At 30.4% G+C, this 18709-nt stretch overlaps 1 protein-coding gene across 1 annotated transcript in view; it reads left to right on the top strand.

Annotated features, from left to right (window-relative positions):
• LOC103573115 (serine-rich adhesin for platelets) overlaps positions 1-18709 on the top strand; it is a 111174-nt gene that overhangs the window by 54409 nt on the left and 38056 nt on the right. The gene's annotated exons all lie outside the window — the stretch shown is intronic.

The raw sequence follows: 18709 nt of genomic DNA, 5'->3' as shown, positions 1-18709 counted from the left end.
AACTTTTCACCCCTGGGTTTTGCTTAAAAATACCTAACCGTGTTATAAAATTAGAGGGCAAAACTTTGTTGCCAAACAAGTATCGGATGCTTACAGATACTTTTATTGAATTAATTTGAATTATAAAGTATCCACTCCAAATAAACGTAATTTAAAGTAAAACAAATTTTAAAAATAATTTAATCCTTTAAATCTCAAGTGAAAATTTACGCGGTGAAACAGGTGCAAAGATCCAGATCGGGAGTTAGTAAGTTTAAGTTACAGTGTAAAGTAGGTTATTGCTTCGACACACCTTTACTTCACTTAACTTTGTTTTAATTCATGTAATCTCCTCCTTCTCCTCATTTTCTTTATCCTTCTTCTCTCCTTTTACTTTTCCTCCCACTACTAAAACACAATACAAGTGCAAAACATCTTCTATATACACAAGCAAGTCTCAGGAAAGCTCGTGTGGGCTCGATTCTGTTACGTGTCAGTCACGTCTCCGCTTTCGCTTTCTCCTTGCGTGTTGACTCGCGTTATCGTAGCAGCTCGACGCGGAAGCGTCAATTTACACCGTACCGATACGACGCATATGCTGTACTAACAATTCGTCACTGCCATCATAAACAGCTAAATTACATTTTTTATTATTTTTTAATAAAAAAAAACTAATTTATTTTATTTTATTACTTATCCACAAATAACTCACTCGAATAATCACTAAATAGTAAATTAATAAATAAAATAAACATAATAGATACAATTCATTTGGTAAAATAATGTGTAGACAACTTAAATAACATCATTAGTTGTCCGCGACCTTGCGACGCTATTCGGATCAGGGTTAAGTTTCACGATGTCTGATAATCGTGCAGGATAGAATTGCTCTATATACTTATATATATACTAAATATATATGATATAAAACACGTTACTTGCGCGTGCGTAATGTTTTGACTTAGATTTATCTTGCCTTGTATTTACGCGTATGGAACGTCAGTCGTCAACGCAATTTTACGTCGTATTAGTTGTTTCGATATAGATATAACCGTACTATAGATATACTATACTCTATACTATTGCAAACTACCGTAAACATGACACTTAACTTTGCTATATTAGTGTTGTGTAAAAGAGCTTGATCTATCGTCTTTGTGCATGAGTCTTGTTTTATGTGCACACAACTGACGATGAAGCAAGGCCACTATTATTACACGACTAATGGAAATACCTTTAGAGTATAAAAATAAAAAACATAATAACGAACAGCGTGTAGAAGCGAATAAAAAAAAACTTACTGGTGTAATAATTCGTTATGCAACTGCATGTACTACATTCGATGTTTGAATCGCGCGATAAGATTGATACACATTACACTGTGATAAATCATTTATGCACTCGTTTTCGTTGGCTTGTCGAAGAACCCATGATTGATTGATCAACTTGACTCGATATTCTTGAGCTGAAACTCTCTTATGTTGTACGATCGTCGATACGAGAATTCATCGTCTTCAGTCACGATACAAATAAATAAATATATGAATATGCTATTTATTTTATATTTTTTAGTTCAGTATTTTGTGAAATATGACGATAAAGAAGTTTAAAAAATGTTTTGCTTGTGAATATCATAGTATTTAAAAGACAAAAAGAAATTTAGAATATAAAATAAAATGGATAATTAAAATATGCAGTAAGTGATAAATTAAATGTAGATATAAATAAAAGGATTTAAAAGAAACAGTAAAATGTAGATTGTCGAGTCTCTATTATCGACTATTTGGCATTCGTCCAGTATCTATTGCATCGAGATAATATATAACCTGTGTGTGTGGTATATGTTTGTACCTATAACTGTCGTGATGTCCCCGGTTTTATTATGTTCAGTATGAGTATATAGTGTTTCTCTTTGTCATCGGTTATTTAATTAATCTCATTTGCTTCCTCAAAGTTCGCTATACAGCTTACGTTTACAGCCAACGATACATTTACCTATACTACATATATGATATATATTATGTTATACATGTATAGATGGGCTTGTGTATGCGATAGACAGGTAGGAATTGAAGGCACTGTTTCAAGCATCTTGCTAACAACTTTGAGGCTCCATAATAATGCGAGGATGTAAAATAAGATAGAAAATTATATAATATTTATGCAGTGGTGGTAGTTTGAGGAGTATACAAAGTGAGGATAAGGTAAAGCAAAAGGAAACGAGTGTAAGATGATGGCTCTCTGGCTACAAGCTGAAATCTACATTTTTCCTTGCAACACTATATTGTGCTGTTGTATTATATAGCTTTGAGTTTCCTCGTTCATCTTATTCTTTTACTATTTTTCTTATTCTTGATCGTCGACTTACTCTTGTTGCACGCCTCTTATTTTCGTTTCGTCGCGCATCTCAAGATGACTCCCATTCTATTTTACAGTAATAATAGTTGTAGTGGTTATGTTTCTGTACAGTAATAGTAGTGACGGTGGTACTGGTAGACTATTCCAGTAAGTTCCTATTCTACTTTCCGGCACTAATTACAAGAGCGGCCCATTATGCCTGAGAGGGAAACAATTAGCGTCGTTCCTTGTACTCATGCCTCGACGTTTACTACGAATTATCTATCAGCCTTTGCTCCGTCTCTTTAAAAATTTCAAATTTTATATTTATTTTTTATTTTCTCTGCTTTAAAACTCAAATATCAAACTTAAATATTTACGTTCGAGTTTATATTTCATAAAAAGTTCAACACAATAAAAATAAAAATAAAAATAAAAATATTTATAACATTTTATTTTCGCTCTTATCGAATATTTTTATTTTATTCATATTATCTTATCTTGGTTATTTTTATTTCACAGCTTACACGCAAGCAATTTCTTTTTTTACAAAATAATGCAACTCATTAAACAATTAATTACTATTTCTCTTAATTTAATTTATATAAATAAATAAATAAGTCTATATATAAATATATATTTATAACGAATGAGATTTATTCATGAACGTGACAACGATCACAAAAGCAAACTAGCTCGATAGCAGAGCTGCTCGGTGCATTTTACACATTAACATCACGGTCAAAGTCTCTCTTGCACGGCATACCCACACAGCACATTGCTGGTGCAACACTCATGTACCGATACCACCAACCAGCAGTTGAGTTCTGTTAATGTGCTCGTGTATTCCAGTTCAGTCTACTCCTTACATATATCTATATCTCTCTTTCTCTCTTTCTCTCTGTATAACATACGCTAGTTTGAGATTCTCTCAACATTTAGCCCTCCTGTCCGGCAATACGATTTCTACCCTCAGTAGTTGTAGTTATAGTGACTCTCATGAATATTCCAACGTCGATTACCGCACTGCACATACGCGGGGGTGATTCTATTCTATTGTTGTTTACCGGCTCGTTCTCGCCGCCCGTGCGCCAGCAAATATATCCCAACTGTGCTCTACACTCTCGCCCTCCTATTTCTCGCATTACTTTAACTCAAACATTTTTTTTTTTCTCATTTCCATTTTCTTTTACTGTACTCCCTAGTATCCTTCTTTCTACTCCGGCATTCAACAGTCTTTTCCCGTATGTCACACAAGACTTCAAACGAGTCGGGAAAACTAGGGTGCATGTTAAATATATATGTACCTACGTTTTCTCATATTATTCCTTTTGACTTGTCAACTACACGTTCACCTGTTTTCAATCATCGAATATTTATTATTTTTCTTCATTCATCACTTAATAAATCACTTATTGCTTGTTAAAATTTTGTAGAAGTCGCTTCCAATTTTCATCCAAAAAATAAATGACTTTTGAATTGAATCGAAAATTTAATGTGCAATAAAAAAATTCTTTAATATTATTACTAGATGATAAGTATACAATGACGACGTTAGCATGAGTCGTTATTATTATAGTTTTTGTTATGCAAAGTCATGCGCGGGAACCGATCGATTCGTCTTTCAGCTTTCAAGACTCAACTAAAACTCCTATCCTATATGGAGCGTGTTTTGCCGTAGGCTTCTTACCAGCTTCACAAACGATCCGTTCTACGTTGCACTCTCTGTGCAAATATCTTTGTACAATGTACACCACAATGTATACATATATAAACACATAAAAGTATATAAAGTATATATGTAACCACGAGTGGTCTCCTAACGGCGCGATTGTTCCGGCCGATCGCACACGTGGGCGAACTTCTTTGTTAAAATCGAATATTCAACACGAGTATCAATTTAACGAAACTCTTTCATCCTGCACTTTCCGAAAGCTTGGAAAAATTTTCTAAGCCACAAAAAATATTAAAACGCGACAAAAGAAAAAGTAAACACACATATATACAATAGTATATTACGCATGTAGGGATAAGGGCGTAGGATATTACCCGGGTTGCGATATCCTGCCATTCTATCGTGGTGCGCATAGAATTTTTTGTCACACTAGAGTAAAAGTTGAAGTGAAAATAAAAAAGATTGAATTTAAAATTTCAAATTAAAGAGAAAGTTAGAGCTTTTTCGTTTTTTAAGTTGCAGAAACACTTAAGTTTAAAGTTTATGTGTTCTTATAGAAAAATATGACCATCAAAAAAATGAAAATTTATATTTTTATTGCAATACCGATACGACACCGAGTTGTATTTCACTTTGAAGGCCGTAGGATAAAAATATATAATGCACGAGCGTGTTCTCATAAAGGTTAAAAGACCTCACGAAACCTCCATCTCGATAATTTTCTTACTAAGTTAGATGTTAGCCGAGTAAAGGGATTCCAAAAGTGTAATCTTCGTCCTCGATCGTACACTACTGCTGGTACACTAACTATATACTTATATTTATATACATATATAGTTGGTATTCCAAGAAGAAGAAACTTTGCGACGTGTTTCAAGTTGTTGTAAACCTGTAGTGTGTATGATATAGAATACATTTAATGGAGGACGATGATGGGAGTTGATATAACGATACATTTACATTAATTTACATATTTTTTTTTTAATTTACGTCACAAAAAATTCCAAATTATAATTTCAAGCCCAGACTATTTTATTCATGTTATTTTTCGCTTGAAAAAAATTTTCCATTGTAAAAATTAAATTTTAAAAATTGTTACTGAATTAATAATAATTAATCTTCTGATGCAGAGGCGGATTAATTAAGAGTCTGAATAGATCAATAGGTATATATGTATGTTATAGGTTATAACATATAATAGCTGAATATACATATATATGAATAGAGTGTAAAGCAGGTAAATTATTTTCGTCATTGGAAATAATTGTACGTGAATTAGTACGACCGCCAATCTACAGCATTTACACATGCTTCCTCTCTCCGTCTCTTTCACTCACTCATGCACTCACTTCATTGCTACACCTACACCATCCTACAATCTCTTTCACATAGCTTTCTCACCGTTTAAAACTACCCACCGCACATGAGGGTAAAATGCGACATTGCCAAGCGCTAATGCGATACGCTCAGTGGAAATCGTACGTGCTGAATATCCGCAGAACTGCTTTGCTCTATTCCCCTATTTTATGCTTCAGAAACATTAAGGTATATATATATCCTCAAATTTATCAATATATAATATATATTATAAGGTATATTGGTTTATTAATTAATTTTTATCCAATTCGAATGAAATATAGGGAAAATTATCGAAATTAACTAGCTCTATACTTGGTCTATATATAATTATGTAAATGTATATATATATGAATATGTACATGTATATGTATATGAATGTATGTAAGTAAAAGCTCAGTTAGATAGTATATAGAGAATGATAGAATACTAGAGAACGGATACAGCTGCCGGAACATGAGACCATCCGGGGATGCATCTCGCGTAATTGGCCGCTCCCACAGGATTCGCTCTCCCAGTAGTCTTGCTAGCAGTCTTATAGTACCGGGTTCCAGCAACTAGCTTCCTAACTATACTATTTGCGAGAGTACACCTACACACTGAATCACCGGAGTTAAAATGAAACTGTCCTAATTCCGCGTTTCACTTCTCATGTTACCCACAACTCACCCATACACTAACACCAGGTTACTTTGAATTTTCAATGTGTGCATATATTTAAAATAACAAAAGAAAAGTTACCAGCTATATTTGTTTGCTAAAGTTTTAAAAACTTTTTTCCTTTAAACTATAACGTAGACTTTACTCGACGTAATGGCGGGAATGTTTTTCTATCAGGATTTTTTATTTCTTTATCTTAGTCTGCAGTTGGTGAGATTTTAAGACTTTTCCCAACCTACTCGTTCGTATTCGTTTTCTCTGTCATCTTTGATAATAATGAAAAATATTCCGCTCACTATGCACTATTTTTTTTTTAACCATTGAATCAAGAAATATAATAATTATAGAAGATATATAGGAGTAAATACACTATTAAAGTAAAGTTAAAAAAGTTAGTATGGAAAATTTAAAAATTTTATTTCCTTTTTTTATTTTTTTTTCCATTCCCGATCGTCTTATTTGGATAAAATGATAGCAGAGAGCTAGTCATGGATGTTCCAGTGAATTTGCCTCGGATTTTCCTGATAACCATCCAAGTGAAAATAAAAAAACGATGGTAGTAGTAGTAGTGGTAGTGGTATAACCGTAATAATGGTTGCGGTAGTAGTTGGTAAGAAGCGTTCGATTTAGGAAAAGCGATTCGTCCTTGAATCCTGTGACCTGGAAATAAAATTCTAGTGCATGGTAGAAGTGAGCTCGAAAAGGAAACGTAGAACAAAGTAGAAGAGCAAGTTTAACAAGAAAAAGATAACGATGAAAATGAAGAAGGAGACGAAGAATGGACGGGTCAGAAGTCTATACCAAGTTTGATTAGTCCAAGACTCCGCGGTCTCGACTTTATAACATCGATCGATTACTACACTGTCTTCTATCAGACTTACTCCTCCCTTTTCTTCCCTCCCTCTCTTACTCTATTTAATTCAATCGACTCAAACTTCCTGTATGCTCACTGATCTAGATACATCAATTTAATTATCATGCTTAATTTATTTACTTATTCTTTAATTAAACAAAAAAAAAAGTTATAATAATAAAATAAAATAAATAGAAAATTTTTTTAAGACAACAAAAAGTTTTAAACTTTCTCATATAAATATATACGAGTGTAAAAAGTTTAATACTCTAATCTAAATGCGATGAATAATTTTCCTTCATTTTTTGTTTTTTTTTTCTTTTTTCTTTTTTTTCAACATTTAATGGCAATGACTCTTGATAAAAAAAATGGAAGAAATGTTACAAATTGTAGCACGTTGAAGCTCAAGTGGCTATAAAAAATGTTACGTTCGTTAAAATCGTTTCTCAAGATCTACTTCATTACTTTTTTTTACTCGTAATTTTTATTCTTACTATACTAGTCTAGCAATCACGAGAATATCTGTTAGACTTGTCGTCTATAGATTTGTCTTCATTTCCTTGATATAAAGGTCGTCAATACTTGACATAAAAGGTCATACATGTTTTATATAATACTGCAAATATATGAGATACGTGCACTGAATTTATTATCGTCATCATTATTATTAAATTATATAATAAAATATTTATGATAGTATATATTTGTTGGTTAGTTTGAGAGAATATCGACAAGATTATTGGCAGCAGGATGCGTTTACTTATCGGCTTAATTCACGCACAAGACATTGACTGATCACATGGATATTTAACTTGTACTGCTAACACTGAGAATGAAAAAGAGGGAGGGAGAGAGACGAGATATGTGTGAGTGATGAGGAAAGTAGTAGAGAACGGTATACAGCAGAGAAAGTTTCAAGCAGTACCTAGACCTTTAGATATCTGACATTTGCTGGCTGCTGGTGGTACTACCGCTCCTGAGAAAAGACGAGATTAATATTATTCTCGCCACGTGCCAGGGCTCATTTCGCACCATCCCTTGGAGAATGTATATTTCCCCTCAGTGTTTTGCGCCCGAAAGACGTGTAAGATAAAAAAAGAAAGTGATAAAGCTGGAGAGAGAAGAAAGACCGAGGGAATAAGAAATATTTTGAAAGACGAGATGAGGGTACAACCCGATTCATCCAACTTGTACGTCTACTTCAACTTCTTTTCCCGTTTTATCTTTTATATATAAGGAGAAAAAAATAAAAAGAGAAATATTTTTGTGATAGAAAAATCACGATCTATTCGTTCATTCTCTTCTTCTTATATTCGTACTGGCGTGTTTCCAGATACTATAGTATTCTTTTATAATTCGCATTCTTAAAAATACAAATGATCCCACCTGATATATATTCATAAAGGCAATATTAAAATTGTCAATGTCATTTAAATATTTTTTAAATTTTTTATTACAAATATACCAGACGTCATTATTGAAATATAAGTAATTACTTGAAAAATTAAACTGGCTAAAAGCCAATTTAAATTATTATAACATATTATTTATTGCGAACCACATACCGAATGATTAATGATAGAATAAATATTAAATTACCAATAAATAAACCCGATAAAAAGAGTGATTAATTTAAAAATTTCAATTTAAACATTTAACGTAATTTATATTTAATTAATAAAATTTATTTTTGTTAAATCAATACACCTGTTGAGAATACAAAATCACGAGGAGTACGAAATCAATGGATCCATCACTTGGATGTTTTGTAACGGAATTAATGAAAAAGTTAATACTCTTGTTGTTTTAAATCTCGCGAGACTGATGGTTGTTCATGGGTAGGATACTTTGATATTTTTTTTGACCTTTTTTATTTTAATTCCCAATGGATCGGGAACGATTTCCCGCTATCACGGAACATTGCATCTCCAGTAAATAACTTCCGGTTGGAACACGCGAGCGACCGTGTGCCTGCTGACATAAATATCGTGTGCCGTCCGGGGAATCGTCTCGACGTCGATATATATCGCGAGGCTCACAACCATACACTCTTCTAACCTCCACGCTATACTCTATACTATATATACATGCATACATATATATACTCTTTCTTTCTTTATTTATTTCTCTCTCTAGTACACACTCTGCCCATACATCGCGTACACGGCAACAGTAAAAATGAGTACAACCCGAGACTAAATTTATTACGTTCTCAGAGTTAACAGGCTTTTTATTTGTATTAAAAGCTAAACATCGTAACTAACGTTAATAATTTCTTACACTAATGGTAATCATAGCAATCCAACTTTTTTTTTAATTTTATTTATTACTATTTTTATCTCATAATTAATTTTAGTTTTTTAATTGAAAAGCGGATAATTATTATTAATTACGTAAAGTATTTACGAATGATAATTAATTGCAAACAAGTCGTAATTAAGATGATTATTATATTTTTTTAAAAGTAAATTTCTTGATTGATATAAAATTAAAAGATGGAATTCTATAAAAAAATATTAAAACTAAATATTAAAAAATAAATAATTAATTTTATTAAAATAAATAAAACGTAACTTTTTTTGTCTAATTTTAAACTTGGTTCAGCTATACTCAGTTACTATACTATATTTCCGAGAGTTTGTGTTGGCTGTGCGCACGACAAGATTGAAATGCAAATGCAAAAAATTCGCTAGTTATAAAAGTTTTCACTGCTAAATTTTTTTATTTAAAAAAGAAAAAAAAGTCATTCTTTTTATTCATTATTTAAAATTTCATTTCTCAACAATTAGACGAATAAATTTTAAAATGTGTGAACACGGTTATATAATTAATGTGATATGTTTAACAGTCGTTGTATTATTGTCACATGCCCGATAAATAATTGTGTGTACCGGTGTAGAGTACATACATTAAAAAAAAAACTCCAAGAGATTAATTAACCCGGACCTGTGTGAGCCATATATCTGACTCGTACCAATCGTTTAATTATTCAATTAACGAGTATCAGTTAATGAGCAAAAGAATCAACTGTTGAATTAGTTGTTGTTATATTCTCACACTGACCATTAATTACACTCTATTTTTACCTACTCAATAAATCATTAATTTCAAATATATATATATATATATATATATATATATATATATATATGTATGTATATATACTTAATATACTCAAATTGAATTTAAACATACTTTTTGTACGTTACTCCGATTCACAGGCGGAGGCTCCGCGGGAAAAGGCTCTATCGAATTACGAAGATAAAATTGAAATTACAGAGGTAAAAAGAATAAAAAAATTCGACATTTCTATCGCGTTTGCAGCTCCATCAACGTTAGTATTTTTTTTTTCCATCTGTACGTGCTTTTTTTTAATTCGTAATAAAATTTAAAAAAATAAAAAAACTCAACGACTAGACCTGATAACTCGTGTAGTACATCCATTAACTCGTTATGACGAGTACTTTTTCTATAGCACACCAAACTATAGTGAACTGGATTAAAAATACCGGAAATTTTTTATTTTTTTTAGACCCATTTAATTTATAACCTGACTCCAATTATTACTTTCTACTTTATTAGCAATATTCTTTATATAAAACATATCTTTTAACCTCAATAAAATGTTAAATTTATTGTGCATTAAATTATTTCTTCATAAAAAAAAAAATGTTCATTTTAATATTTATGTTTATTTAATTTTATAATCTAGTTTATAAATTTTTTATCGGTAATAACGAGTTTAAGCAGGCATTAATTATGTATCATATTTTAAAATATTTAAGGACGAAAATTCAAAGTTTTATTAACTGTTAAAGTTTAAATTTAAGTTTGACACACCTACTAAAAGTTAACTTGTACGCATATAATCTAAATGAGATAAGTATAAGTTAGTATAATAGCAAGAACGAACTTGGAGCATTAAATGTTGTTATCGAGTAAATCGAGAGTAGATTATATAGGATAACATCGACTATGTTCATCCAACAACAACGACAAAGACACCTACACAGTATATAATATAATAACAATAATAATAATAATAGTAATCACATATAGCTATAAATATATAGACACTTGCTCGTAAACTCACACTCTTCTCATTGATTTATTGAGATACTTTTACGGGTATATACACTAACTCACTTGTCTCCTGTTATACATATTGACTTATGAGTTGGCAATAAAAATCAATTTATTATTTATTTTTATTTTACTCAAACTCTACTTCACTAAACTTTTTATCTACAACACCAACCATCAAATTTTTTTCACTTCAATTAATTTTTAATTAGTAAATTTTAATTGCAGAAAACGTTTAAAAAAAAATAATATCAAGTTCTTGTAAATAAATATTTTTTTTTTTTTTTTTTTTTTTTTTTTTTTTTTTTTTTTTTTTTTTTTTTTTTTTTTTATTAAAAGAATCAAAGTAAAAAAATAAACGATTAAAAGGACAATTTGTATGAAAAGAGCAATTTTACAATGGAATTGAGTGAAAAATCGATCACCAATATCCTTACGACGAGAATGTTCCGAGCATTTTCATCGTAACAAAGATTTTACAATGACAAAGACAAGAACAAGGATAGAACAGAAGATGTTGCAGCAGCTTCTACAGCAGCCGTCGAGAATGTTGACTGGCTAAAAGTCTAGTCGCACAATACGATGACCGATAATACGTTCATGATACGGACGTTAAACTTGAGTCATTTTCTACACTGTGTGTATACATTCTTACATACATTCATACATACTGACACAAAAAAATATACAAACATAAATATAGAGTCAACATACACTCTATTGTTATCTCTAATGTTTGACATGGTCATTAACATGCTTAAACACCTGAGTTCATTGTTTACATTCACACTCATTACAAATTAAGTCAGTAATTACTCTACAATCCGTTATACTTTGTAAATTAAAATTATTTTTCAACTCGTTACTATTTAATTGACATATTTTTTTAAATTAAAAATAATTCATTGAATCGTTTTGCATTGAAATACGTAAGCTTGACACTTGACATTAATAACGAGAGAAAATTTTCAGTGTTACCTTATAAGCTATACATTTGTTATTATTATTATAATCATTTGTCTGTCTCTCTTTTTGTAAACTCTGTCTCTGTCGGAAATTTTTATTTTTTTCTAACGTGCGATGCATTAAACCAAGCGTGACGCCGTGTGCGCGAGATAGTTCGCAGTTGAGCGAGACTTGCTAATGATCTCTGAATCCTCGAGCCCGCGTTGTTGTATTATATATTTATATGTATATATATATACATGTCTCTTTATCCTTCGTTGTCGCTTCGTTTCAATAAATAAATGTACTGATCACAAAGCTTAGTGTTGTGATAATTACTACTACAACAGCTTGTGTACGTATTTTTATTTCAATATTTACTGTATATTGTTATTATTTTTAATGGTTAATTTACTTAACGATCAGACTTTTTTATATTTGTGATTGAAGGAATTACGGCTTTACTCATCTGTTTAATTGACAAAATATTTTTTAGAATCATAACTGCGAATGAGTGATTACATGTGATTTAATAATGCTAAATCGCATTATTTTGTATGCGCACCGTAATATGTACCTGAAGATCAGAATGTTTTTCACACAACGAAAATGAAAAACATTTATGTAATTTGACTTTAAAGGTAACTTAAGATATAATTGGGATGGTCTGCAATTTTCGGCTGACGTGCGAAACATTTTTAGATCCAGTAGATTTTTTACTTTGCATTACCGTTTCGCAAAAAATGTTCCGATCTTTATGTACATCACTGTAATACCATACGTTAATTGAATAGAATTTAATTTTCAAAAATGTTAATATTATAAATACGGTTTCGCCCCGAATATACTTGGGCTCATCAGTAAAGTTGATGCAAGTATACTCTACTGTAGATCGTTTGAATGATGTTAATGAAGGTTATGGTAATTCTCTATATGATAATGTCAAAACAAGTATTCCAAGCTTGCTATCATAATTTGAAAGGATTTTTTATTAAATTTATATATATAGGGTAGAAGTCTTATGGCCACTGCTCCATTTTTGGATCTTTAATACTTTATATTAATCAATGAAAAAGTATTTTAAAAACTCCATTGTAAAAGTGTGATAAAAGTATCTTCGAACACATTTAAGACATTAATTATGTCATTGCGTACTTTACAAATTATTCTAATTAAAATAAAGTGACCAAAAGTTGCCTTAAAATGGCAAAAAACGGTATGTACTTCTACCCTAGCCTCGGATAATTATTTTTGATGGTGAATCTACTTGACGATCAGACTTTTGTCAATTAAACAGATTAGCTCTCTTAGAATTAATCAGTGAATGTTTACTGCGTAAGTAGTCCCAAGTATATCATTGATTTACAGCTCTTTTAACTGATTCATTTTAAGAAAGAGAAAAACCGTAAAATTCCTTTAATCACAAAAATTATTATTATTGTAAATGTTTACTTTTAAATTTATCCATTACTATAATTGTGGTGTTGAAATATTATTTTTCTTTCGTGTTATTGATTTGTGTGTTTATAGTTTTATAGATAGTGAAAGTCTATAAATGTTTGTAGTCTGCATCGGTTGTGGGTAAACACGAATTAAATTAAATACAGAAATGTGGTTGCGTGTATCATCATCCTACTCCCAACAGGCAAATACACTCTTACTAATGTAGTATTGCTGTGTTAGTTATTCTATCTACTGATATATAGTATGGATACTGCTCGGTAGGATGTTAAACCGGTTTTAGAAATCCTCAACTCGCGTCATCGGTATTCAGTTTAGTGTATCATAAGTGTTTTTATCATCAACTTATATCTTTCGTATAATTATCAATTTTTAAATATTAAAATTTTTTTATTACAAATTAATAACTCGACGTTACATATCAAGTGTAATAAAATATTATTTATTGTTAATTGAAAAATTTTTTCTTATATTTTAATTATTGTTTTATTTAGTGGTTTCCCTTAAAATATTCCTACTGTTAATTAGGAATATAACTTGTAACAAAGTTAAACTTGTATCTTAAACTTTGAAGGTGGTTTTGATGTTTTTATCAAAGCCTTATGAATATAAAATTAAAATAACGATTTTATCATTTAAATTCAAAACTCATTTAAAATTTCAATTTTATTATTTCTAAACTTTGAAACTTGTTTTTTAATTTCATGATATCAAAATAAGAACTCGGTAATTCTATAGGATTTTATTAAAATTTAAAAAACATTTTTTGCTTAAATCTCATGGGAATTATATACCTGGTTGATGAATTAAATTATTATGAATATTTTTATTTTTTTTTTTTAAACTGAATCCTTGAAATGAATGAATGAAAAATAAGTGGATGATCGTTTTTAAAATATGAAATATATATGGGGATTTTTATTTTACCTCTCGGTTATTATATTTTAGTTGATAGTCCAAAACAAAAAAAAAAAAAAAAAGCAAATGAATAGAAAGTATTTAGTATGCTGGAGGAACTGACTTGAGTACCTACGATTTGCTTTCTGGTCTATAACTCTCAGTAATTCCCGGTTTGGAATCAACTGACGAAGAGAGAATTCGAGAGTTAGTGAGAGAGAGAAAGAGACAGAGAAGCTGAAGGTACGGCAATTAGCACGAACTGGTACATAAGCCCGTCGAACTACCGGCAGTGGTTCATTATCGGTGTGAATTCACTCTGCAACTCTCTCTCATTTTAATTCTCTCTTCTTCTTTTAACTTTGACATAATGCCCTCGCTTAACGTACCATCAATTTCTGCGTTACTTAACATCGTTAAAAAAAAATAATATATTTTCTAATCTTAAGTTACAGAAAAAAAGTACCATGAAATTCTCGAGTCAAAATAACTAAGGCCTGACCCATTTCCGTAAAACATAAATTTTTTTCCTATTTTTCTTCAACATCTTACTCATCACTGAAGACTACTGGGAATTGGACGTTGCTTTCGGAGCTATTTCTTGGCACATCTGAGAATGTAACATATAGAATATAAGTGGTAGAGCCTTACAAACGAGCTTATTCCCATCATCTGAGCACCGACTCAGACCCGCTCATCGTTGGACAACACACAGAGTAACACTACTCTCTGGCATGGCATATATACACTACCAAACGATGGTTAAACCTGTCTTAGGTATATCTCAGTAGAAGATATTAAAGGCAAGGCCTTCGCCTTTGTAGAACGACCTTAATATAATAATCTCTGAGGAAGAGAGTGAGAGAGATGAACTGAATGGAGTAACAAAGAACGATGTAAACAAAGATAGAGATACTGAGAGTAAAATGATGAGAAATTCAAGTCATGATCGACCTCCTTCAATACTCTGACCTTAAAACGTCCTCGCATGAGTTTAAATTTTTTTTTTAAATTATATTATTTTTACTTAATCATAAGTGAAGGATTATTTTAACAAATTATAATTATATAAAGATTGCATGTTAAACTTTAAGACAATAGATTATACGTCAGGAAAAGAGAGAAGAGTTGTCGTGTTACAAGAAAACTGCAGACGAAACTGCACAAGCCCTCGGACATAAATAATTTATCCGGCAGCAGTAGCGCGGGCTGCGATGTATTGCATTAAATATGAAATCCAATATAAACTTTTGCCTCTACTTGCTCTCTGTTACTGAGAGGGAGCAAGGGCCGTATTGTAAAAGAAGAGGAGAGAAGAGAAGAGAGAAGAAGAGAAGAGAAGAGGAGTTGAGTTGAGCTAGTGTATAGTATGGTAGTATGCGACGCGCGAGACTACTACGCCGTCAGGGGAGCAAAGGGAGTGAAGAGAGTAGTAGTAGCGAGTATGGGGTGGCAAGTGGGTGGCTGGGTGAGTTTAAGACGCCCAACTTTTCAACCAGTCTATACTACTATACCTTTACTTTTTAGTTGGCTAGTCCCCGGGATAGGAGCGCATATCGACGTTTAATCAGACACACTGCTCGCATACCAATGCTCGCTCTCTTCACCCTCGCGATTTTTCATCTTATTTTACTTTGTTTTTATTTACTTTTTATGTAACGTAAACATACTCAACTTTTTTGATTTTTTCCGATAATATGCGGTTTACTATGTAATATACATATGACAGACTGATAAACTGCTGAATAACTCGCTGGTTTTTATAACTTTTTTATATGTTTATTACGTACTTTAAAGCTTTAACAACTTTACCAATAAATATTAAACTTAATAAATACATAAATAGAAATTAAGTAATAATTTTTACGCATTGATCGAAATAAATTTATTAATTATATCTTATTTATTTAACTGGAAAAATTCATTGATATTGAAAATTAATTTATAAATGAGTTGAAGATATTAATTCTAAAAGTTTACTGTTGAAAATAAAACTAAGGGCAAAAATAATTTTATATTTTATTTTTGTTTGTTAAACTTCTCTGAGTTTTAATAATAATAACAAAATTATTTAATTTAGTCATTTGATTGGAACTAAAATTTATTAATTAAGAATTGTAATTTAAGTTTTTTGAAATCTTTAGTTATCGAGAAAAAAATTTAATTTACATTAAAGTAAATGAAAACTTTTGTTTATCATTTTCAATTATCTTGGTCATTAAAAAGTCAGCATTTGTTATTAAATGAAAATATAAAGGATAGTACGGCACAATGAGGTGTCGAAGCGAGTAATTAATTTTAAACAGAGTTCACTATTTATTTTTATTTAGTTTCAAATAATTCATGATCATTTTTGGGTAATTTTCATTTTGAAAAATTTTTTCCTTTACTGTAAAAATCGGGAGTGATTACGGATTTTATTTAAATTCGCAATCACTCCGATTCGGAGTTTTAGTATTAAAATAAACTTCCTTTTAGAGTAAATTTTACTCCAAGAAGATTAAATAAATGGACAATCATCCGCTCCAAATTCACTCCGGATTTAATCCGCATTCACTCCGCAAATTTATTTCTTATATCAAATTAGACTGAAATAAATTTTGCGAATTTTTGATAAAAAATTTTATTCTCCGGTAAACAGTTTTTTTTCCCTAAATATATTTTCTAGGTGCCTCATTATACCAATATAAAATATATAATTTAAATTTATAAAACTAGACGATGAAAAAAAGAACTCGATAGTGCCCTATTCCGCCCTAACAATCATTTTATTGCCTACAAAAATCATAAGCTTCTGAAAAGTATTAATATTACTACATAGTTAACAATTTTCAATGTACGTGCATGTAATTATTCCAACTAGTAATTTGTATAGTCAGCATTTGAATAATTGAACAACGGAAAACTTGTGCACTACAACATTATTACTACCCTGGTTACTTCGTAGCAACTCTAATTATTAAGGTTCATATCACCCTCGTTTTAAACTTTTTATGTTTCTTCCGTGATTGGTCTGAGTCTCCATCTCCAAGGGTTTTCAATGTACCTGAAGTTCGCAACGTTTTTCGACAACAAAAGTGAAAAAAACTAAAATCATAAAAAAAGGTCACCTTACTTTCTAGTTTCTAATAATATTGTTCATCGCGAAAACAAAAAGATTTTTTTTATGTTGTTTATCGTAATTTTTTATGTTTTAATGATCAATATAAAAAAAAATCCAGCGAGTAAGACGACCCCGATCTGGGGTAAATAAATTTCGATAAATTTAGGGTAGGTCTTAGGGGTAGTTCCGGAGCACAGGGGGAGGCTGCGATTTTTTTCACGTTTTTGTTGTCGTGATGAACAATATTAAAAAAAAACTAGAAAGTAAGACGACCTTTTTTTATGATTTTATTTTTTTTCATTTTCGTTGTCGAAAAATGCTGCGAACTTCAGGTATAAGGTTTTAAATTAAAATAATTAAAATTGAATAGAACAGATTTAAGTAAATGGTATTATAAGAAACAATTGAAATTTTAAGGGATATACCTTTGTATCAAGTACGGGAAGTTATGACTTTCGCAGTATTCCAGTAGTTTTGAAGTTAACAGTTTGGTAGTAATGTCGAGACTAAAGTTTCTCCGTAGTTCAATTATTCGAAAAGTAATTTTACAAATCAGTAACGATTTAAATTGTAAAATATTATAATTCAGTATATACTGTAATATATTCTTGTGATTGTCGAGTTAAAATACTTTTAACCTTTTCGACGATCAATTAATTGTCAGTTTTATTTTTAATTGTTGGCATTAAAATGCTTTGAAGAATTGTTAAGCGCGTTCTTAATTAAACAAATGGAAATAGTTATATAATAAGTACTTTCGAGTTAAGTATTAAAACTTTAAAACTTATAAATTAAGACATTTACATAAAATTTATCAGTTAAATAATTTATTTATAAAGTTCTTTTTATTTTTTAACTGAAATCATCTGTACGTAAATTTTTTCTAACTTCTGCATCCACTTACAAATTTAACTTTATCTGGCTACAATTAATTTTTCAGTTGCATTTTAAATCTTTGTCAGTGTCAAGTATTTCCTTTAAAATTAAGAACAATTTGATCTTTTCAGAGTTCATAACCATTTATGATAAAATTATTGTTGTTAGTCCTAAAGCCGATTAAATTAACTCTTTTGAATTTTCAAATAGGAATAATGCTCCGGTATAATCCTTTCATGATAAATAATTAAACAAACAATTAGCAAATTAAATTGTTCATAAATTGTAAGTCTCATTATTGTTATTATCGTTATTTTTAATTTATGACCCGATGATAGCTCAGGTACTCTGAACTAAAACGTCACCAAATATGATTCATACTATTGTTGAATAAATTATTTATTTTGAAAAGTTTGAAATATCAATCCTGTTTAATTATTCGTAGCAGCAATCGAGAACGAAGTAAATTAATTTTTTAATCTAT

Source organism: Microplitis demolitor, chromosome 8 (genome assembly GCF_026212275.2).
Source record: "Microplitis demolitor isolate Queensland-Clemson2020A chromosome 8, iyMicDemo2.1a, whole genome shotgun sequence".
NCBI lineage: Eukaryota > Metazoa > Arthropoda > Insecta > Hymenoptera > Braconidae > Microplitis > Microplitis demolitor.
The sequence above is the reverse complement of the archived record's forward strand: the minus strand, read 5'-3'. Positions and strand labels throughout refer to the sequence as shown.